The sequence below is a fragment of the Eriocheir sinensis genome, chromosome 1 (genome assembly GCF_024679095.1).
Source record: "Eriocheir sinensis breed Jianghai 21 chromosome 1, ASM2467909v1, whole genome shotgun sequence".
NCBI lineage: Eukaryota > Metazoa > Arthropoda > Malacostraca > Decapoda > Varunidae > Eriocheir > Eriocheir sinensis.
In genome coordinates this window covers 3,447,735-3,454,518 of record NC_066509.1, presented here as the reverse complement: position 1 = coordinate 3,454,518, position 6,784 = coordinate 3,447,735, and the positions used below count along the sequence as shown (strand labels likewise).

The following is a 6,784-nucleotide window of genomic DNA, read 5'->3' as shown; positions in this document are numbered from 1 at the left end:
CCGTGCCTCTGCTAATAAATGTGTCTTTATGAGGAAGAAAAATATTGTTCTGATGATAATAAAGACCAAAACGAGCTCCCATCACCCCATCACCCATCACCCCCCCATCACCCCTCTCTTTCCCCTTTTCCTTTACTTCCTCCCTCATTTTTTTTACCTGTTTTTTTTTCTCTCATTCTCTCTCTCTCCTCATCACTTCCATTTCCCCTCAATCTCCCTTTCTTCCTCTTTCCCTTCGTTTCTTCTCTCTCTCTCTCTCTCTCTCTCTCTCTCTCTCTCTCTCTCTCTCTCTCTCTCTCTCTCTCTCTCTCTCTCTCTCATCACCTCTTTATCCCCCATCACCCCCATCATCACCTTCTGTCCCTCCTTATCACCCCATCACCCACCATTTAACCCCCATCACCACTCCTCTCTCTCCCCTCTCCCCCCTCCTCATCACCCCATCTACTTTCCCCTCCCTCTTCTTTTCTCTTCCCTTCCTTTCTCTTTGCCTCATTTCTTTACAATATCGATAGGAAAAAAGCAGAAAAAATGAAATAGTAGTAGTAGTAGTAGTAGTAGGAGGAGGAAGAGGATGAACTATACTCAAAACAATGCTACGATACTTTATCCTCTAATGGCTGAGCGGTATTTATCTTGCTCGAAGTAGTGGGGGTTACCTCAGTTCGAATCCCGCTCTCACCTTTCCAATCAACACCCTTCAGATTTGACACTTGGGATACCTTTTAATTTGATATTCCGACACTTATGAACACGCTAAACCTTCCCTTTTACCTCCAGATGAAGTAGAATTTAGCACAAGTTCATTAGGGTTCGAAAAATTATATCACTGCTTCGTTGTCAACTTCGAACCGCTCCGAATCGACTCTCCTCTTCATCTTCTCGTATCTTCCTTCTCTTCTTCACCTTCTTCTTTTCCTCTTCTTCATCTCCATCTCTTCTCTTCTGTTCTCTTCCTCTGTGTCTTCCTTTTATTATATCATCTAATCTTTCTCCGTTTCTCTCTCTTCTTCCTCCTCCGGCCTGGCCCTCTGGCGGCGACTCGCGCAAACACAACAGTAGCTGGAAACGCTTTGAGAGAGAGAGGGAGTGTGTGTCGTGTGGCGCTACCCGTGTGTTCCCTTCTGTTTTGGGTAAGTTATAAGCATTCTCAGTATACTTATTGACACTTATTCTTGTGTTTAGATGTGTTTGGTTCTTGTAAGTCCGTATAAGTGTAGGTAGTAAGTGGTAGAGTAGATGTTTGGTCGTATACTTATTGAATGAAAAGATAGGCTTGATACTCCGGTAAATGTTCAGAAAGTTGCCCATCTCAAAATTTTATACACTGGTTATTTATTTCTGGACTAAATATTGTGCTTTTTCATTTGGAGATAGTTTTTTTCTTCGGAAACTACGAAAAAGTGACTTATTGCAATTTCATCATCCGCCGGCACAGCCTCCAAATAGCTCGCAGAGGGTTTAGGGTGGGGGAACATATTTAAACTATCCCAGCCGAACTTTACGACCTAACAGCTAACGGGGGGGGGGTGCTTCGCCTCTTACTATACCCCATCCTCACCCCCTACACTCCCCTCCCCCCACCGCACCCCACCCCTCTCTCTCCCCCTCCCACCCCCGCCCTCTCTCCCCCCACCCCCTCGTTACCTGTTGTTCCTTCTCTTAATAAACTGTTCGCGTCGTGGAGTCACTCCCCCCCCAGAAACAAGGACCCCTCCCCCCCTCCTCCTCCTCCTCCTCCTCTTCCTCCTCTTCCTCCTCTTCTTCCTCTTCATTGCCCGCTCCCAGGCGACCATTGGCGGCCCTGCTAAAGTATTCTCTGCCGTTCGTTCACTTTGTCTCTGTCTGTCTGTCTGTCTGTCTTTGTTTTTGTCTGTTTTTCTGTTTGTCTGTCTCTTTGTCTGTCTGTGTTTTGGTTTTTTGGGGGTTTTGTGTCTGTATATTTTTTTGTTTTCTGTCTTTTTTGTGTCTGTCTTTTTGTCTGTTTTTCTGTTTCTCTGTCTCTTTGTCTGTCTGTGTTTTGTTTTTTGGGGGGTTTTGTGTATATTTTTTTGTTTTCTGTCTTTTTTGTGTCTTTTTGTCTGTTTTTCTCTGTTTGTCTCTTTGTCTGTCTGTGTTTTGGGTTTTTTGGGGGGTTTTGTGTCTGTGTCTGTCTATATTTTTTTGTTTTCTGTGTTGTTTTTTGTGTGTGTGCCTGTCTTTTTTTGTTTCTCTGTCTATGTTTTTTTTTCTGCGTCTTTTTCTTCTGTCTGTTTTTTTTCTTCCTGTCGTTGTCTTTGTCTGTTCTTGTGTCTGTCTTTTCTTCTCTGTTTCTTTGTCTTTATTCTTTGTCTCTGTCTCTTTCGTTACTTTTCTCGTGATTCGTAAGTTTTCCTCCTCCTCCTCCTCCTCCTCCTCCTCTTCCTCCTCCTCCTCCTCTTCCTCCTCCTCCTCCTCCTCCTCTTCCTCCTCCTCCTCCTCCTCCTCTTCCTCCTCCTCCTCTATATTCGTTCTTTTCTGCTCGTGCAATTTTATCCCTCAAGATTATTCACTATTTTTATTATTATTATTATTATTATTATTATTATTATTATTATTGTTATTCATCTTCTCCTCCTCCTCCTCCTCCTCCTCCTCTCCACTTTCAATCTTGCATATAAACTGATTCATCTCCTCCTCCTCCTCCTCCTCCTCCTCCTCCTCCTCCTCCTCCTCCTCTCCACTTTCAATCTTGCATATCAACTTATTCATCTTATTCTCCTATTCCTGCATTTCTTCCTCCTCCTCCTCCTACGCTTCCTCCTCCCCCTCTTTCATTCCTTCTTCCTGGCTCTCATCCTTCTTATCTCTCCTCTCTTTCCTTCTATATCCCATCCTATCCTGCCTTCCTCCTCCTCCTCCTCTTCCTCTTTTTGCTGTATTCTTCTTCCTCCTCCTCTTCTCCCCTCCTCCTCTTCTCCCTCTTCTTCTTCATCCTTCTTATCACTCTCCTCTCTTCCTTCACTCTCCCATCCTAAACCTTCCCTTCCTCCTCTCTCTCCCCCTCACTCTTCCCCTCCCATCCTCCTCTTCCTCCTCGTATCCTCCTCCTTTGCTTCGTCTTCCTGTTTCTCCTTCTCATCCTCCCTTTTTTTCCTCTTCCTCACCCTTCTTATCACACTCTCTTCCTTTACTCTCCCATCCTACCTTCCCTTCCCTCACTCCTTACCCCCACACCCCCATCACCCCCTCCTCCTCCTCCCGGGCCCTGAGTTCACAACCAATACACTCTGATCACCAATATCCCGACACAGAAGAGAAGCTGAGTCCACTCCAGAGCGCCGACAAGGATATCAGCTTCCCCGTGATTGGCTGCTGCCCAGCGACCAATAGGAGGCGGGAATTAACAACAACAGGCGCCGAGTCGATATTAAAGCCGCGATCTTTTTCACGCTCGCCCCGCGCTCCGTTTAATTTCGGGCTGATCGGGGGAAAGGCAAGGAGGCGAGGAGGCGGCGGCGGTGTTGAGGACAGAAGAAGAAGGGATTGGATGCCCTTTGGAGCGGGATCCGATGGCTTTTGGAGCGGGATCGAATGCCTTTTGGATGGAGAGAGCGAGCGAGCGCCTGTGAATTCCGTTATTAACCCGTGTGATGTTGCTGCCACTGATGTTTAATAATTGAGACCAAGGCGCTGGAGGTGATGGTTAACGAGAGGGAGTATAAGAGGATCAGATACCTTTTGCAATGGGATCGAATGCTTTTTGGAACAGGATCCGATGGCTTCTGGAGCGCCTGTGGATCCCGCTAAGGCATATATGATTCTGCTAGTTTAACAGTTGAGTCCATGGCGTTGATGATGGTTAACGAGAGGGAGTAAGAGGATCAGATACCTTTTGCAATGGGATCGAATGCATTTTGAAACAGGATCCGATGGCTTCTGGAGCGCCTGTGGATCCCGTTAAGGCGTATGACTCTGCTGATCCTCCTGCTACGTTTAATAATTGAGTCCATGGCGTTGATGATGGAAGGGAGGGTGGCGGGGGAGGTGGCTAACGAGAGGGAGAGGAAGGGAGGGTAAGGGACTCTAAGGGAGGGACATCCATGGGCCAGGGCGGCGTCTAGGGAGCGTCCGGTCATGCCCAATTAATGTCCGCTGTCCAGGTATAATGGCACAGGTATTAGTGATGTGTATTATGGCGCCCTGTTGTCCCGGGGTGGCTCTCCCTCTCCCTCTCCCTCTCCCTCGGTGTCTCCTCGAAGGGAAGGGAGGAAGTGGCGCGGAAAGGGAGGAGAACTTTCCGACTCACTTCCTGATGCCCAGAGGCGAGGTCGAAGGTGACTGGATCCTCTTCTTCCTCCTCTTCTTCCTCCTCTTCCTCCTCCTCTTCCTCCTCCTCCTCCTCTTGGTGTTTTGTTCCTTCATCCCTGGAGATTGACTAAGAGGCGATGATTCGGTGACTTCTCTCTCCTCTTTATTCCTCTTCTTCCTCCTCCTCCTCCTCCTCCTCCTCCTCCTCCTCCTCCTCCTCCTCTTCTTGCTTCGCCGAGGTCTTGTGTGAGATGGGTCTGAGAAGGAAGGGGAAGAAGGGAGTAGATGGGGAAGAAAAGGAGGGAAGGGAAAAGAGGGAGAAGGGAAAGAAAGGGAGGAAGGGAGATGGAGGTGGACTAGGGATGGAGAGGAAGGGAGGGATGGAGGGAGGGAAAAGAGAGAGGGAGAGGGGGAATTTGAAGAGCTAAATGACAAGGCTGTGAAGAAGGAATATACTGTTTGTTTAGGTCTTCAGGAGAGAGAGAGAGGGGAGGGGGGGGAGGTTTAACGCGGGGCAGATCAACTTGAGGGTGGACAAAATCAAGCTGTTGACTTTTGTATAGCTCGCTGACCCTCCCGCGGCGGCCCCCTCGTCCTCGTCCTCGTCCTCGTCCATTCCTTCCTTCTCTTCCTTCCTCTTCCTATTCAACTCCTCCTCCTCCTCCAGTTTACTCCTGAAAATAGCAGTGTAAAAGTTTTGAGAGTTGTGAAAAGAGTCCGGGGCGCCCTTTCCCCCGCCCCTGCCCCCTGCCCTCCGCACGCCCCTCCCCCCCCCCCGCCTCAACAAAGTTAATATTAACACCCTGGCCGCCGCGGCGCCGCCACACTCTTCCCGCGTCGCTATTTTTCCCAACTGTTTGCAAAGCGAAAACTCGGAATTAGATTTCCCGCTGGCTCCGTCAGCGCTTTTCCCGCGCTGGTTTTAATGTAAAATTTCTCCCTTTGTCGACGCCGCGACTCCGCTTTTTGGTGTTGAAATTAAATTTCCAGTTTGTCAGTTAAGGGAAATATTTTCACTGTGCTTGTTAGGGAGCGCCGAGATTACAACAAACATTGTGCCAGCCAGCGCCGCGCGCCCCGCAACGCCGCCGCTCATTACGCCGCCATGGCCCGTCCGCGGGGCGCCACAAGGCCGCCAGCCGCGCGCCCGCCGCCGGGGATGCCGCCCCCTGCCCGCCGCACCGCTCCCATTTTCTATGAACTGGCGCGAACACGTCGCTAACAAGTGATAAAGGATTTCACGAGCGACTGCCCGCCTCGTTCACGGCCACCCCCGGAAAATTATACGAGATTGCTGATGTCGATGATTAAATCCCTCCGCCCGCCCGCCCTCACCCCTCTACCTCCCTCCCGCTCACTCTCCCTTCTCTCTTCCCTTCCTCCTCCCCTCCCCGCCGCGTCCCCCGCACCGCCAGCCTCTCTCCCTGCACCGCCAGCCTCCCTCCCTGCACGCCCTTCCTTTCTTTCAACGTCATGTAATTTGAGGGACACACACACACACACACACACACACACACACACACACACACACACACACGCTCAGGAGACACACGCCAATACTAATTATTAATGTTTATTACCTCAAAGAGAAGAGGAAGGAAAAAAAACTCCCGTCTGTTATGAGATGAATGGCGGCGTCTATTTTTTTTTTTTTCCTCCCCGGGCGAGTGTTTCGAGTGTTGCTGATCGCTGCCTATAATGAGTTTTGAGTTGCGCGCGTGTGTTGCCTGGGTCTGAAAATTACCCCCCCCCCCAAAAAAAAAAAAAAAATTGGATATGCGTCGATGTCCTGATGTTCAAACGTCCCTAAAAATAGTCTTCCCTAAAACATCATCTTATCTTTTTTTTTCCTTTTCCATCTCTCCTCTTTTCTTCCTCTTCTTTTTCTTCCCTTTTCCTTTCTTCTTTTCTTCCATCGTTATTTTCTCTCCTCCTACGTTCTCAGCTGTCATTCCTGTTTCTTTCTTTCCCTTTCTTTTTTTCCTTTTCCCTTCTTTTTTTCCTTTTCCTTCTTCTCTTCCTCTTCTTTTTCTCTCCTTTTCCTTTCTTCTTTTCTTCCATCGTTATTTTCTCTCCTCCTACGTTCTCAGCTGTCATTCCTGTTTCTTTCTTTCCCTTTCTTTTTTTCCTTTTCCCTTATTTTTTTCCTTTTCCCTCTTCTCTTCCTCTTCTTTTTCTCTCCTTTTCCTTTCCTCTTTTCTTCCATCGTTATTCTCTCTCCTTCTACGTTCTCAGTTGTCATTCCTGTTTCTTTCTTTCCCTTTCTTTTTTTCCTTTTCCTTCTTCTCTTCCTCTTCTTTTTCTCTCCTTTTCCTTTCTTCTTTTCTTCCATCGTTATTTTCTCTCCTCCTACGTTCTCAGCTGTCATTCCTGTTTCTGTCTTTCCCTTTCTTCTTTTTCCTGTTTCCTTTTCCTTCCTTCTTTCCTTTAATTGTTTTTCTATTCTTTCTTATTTTCTTTCTTCTTCATCTCCTGTTTTCCTTTCCTTCCTTCTATCATTCCTCTCCCTCCTTCA

General features: G+C 48.0%; 1 long non-coding RNA gene across 4 annotated transcripts in view; it reads left to right on the top strand.

Moving 5' to 3' along the window:
- The window catches only part of LOC127009856 (uncharacterized), an 87,511-nt gene that overhangs the window by 58,520 nt on the left and 22,207 nt on the right, over positions 1-6,784 (top strand). For all 4 annotated transcript variants that reach the window (XR_007762487.1, XR_007762508.1, XR_007762501.1 and 1 more), the window contains exon 3: positions 1,060-1,133. This is a non-coding gene — a long non-coding RNA (uncharacterized LOC127009856). The remainder of the gene's footprint in view (positions 1-1,059; positions 1,134-6,784) is intronic.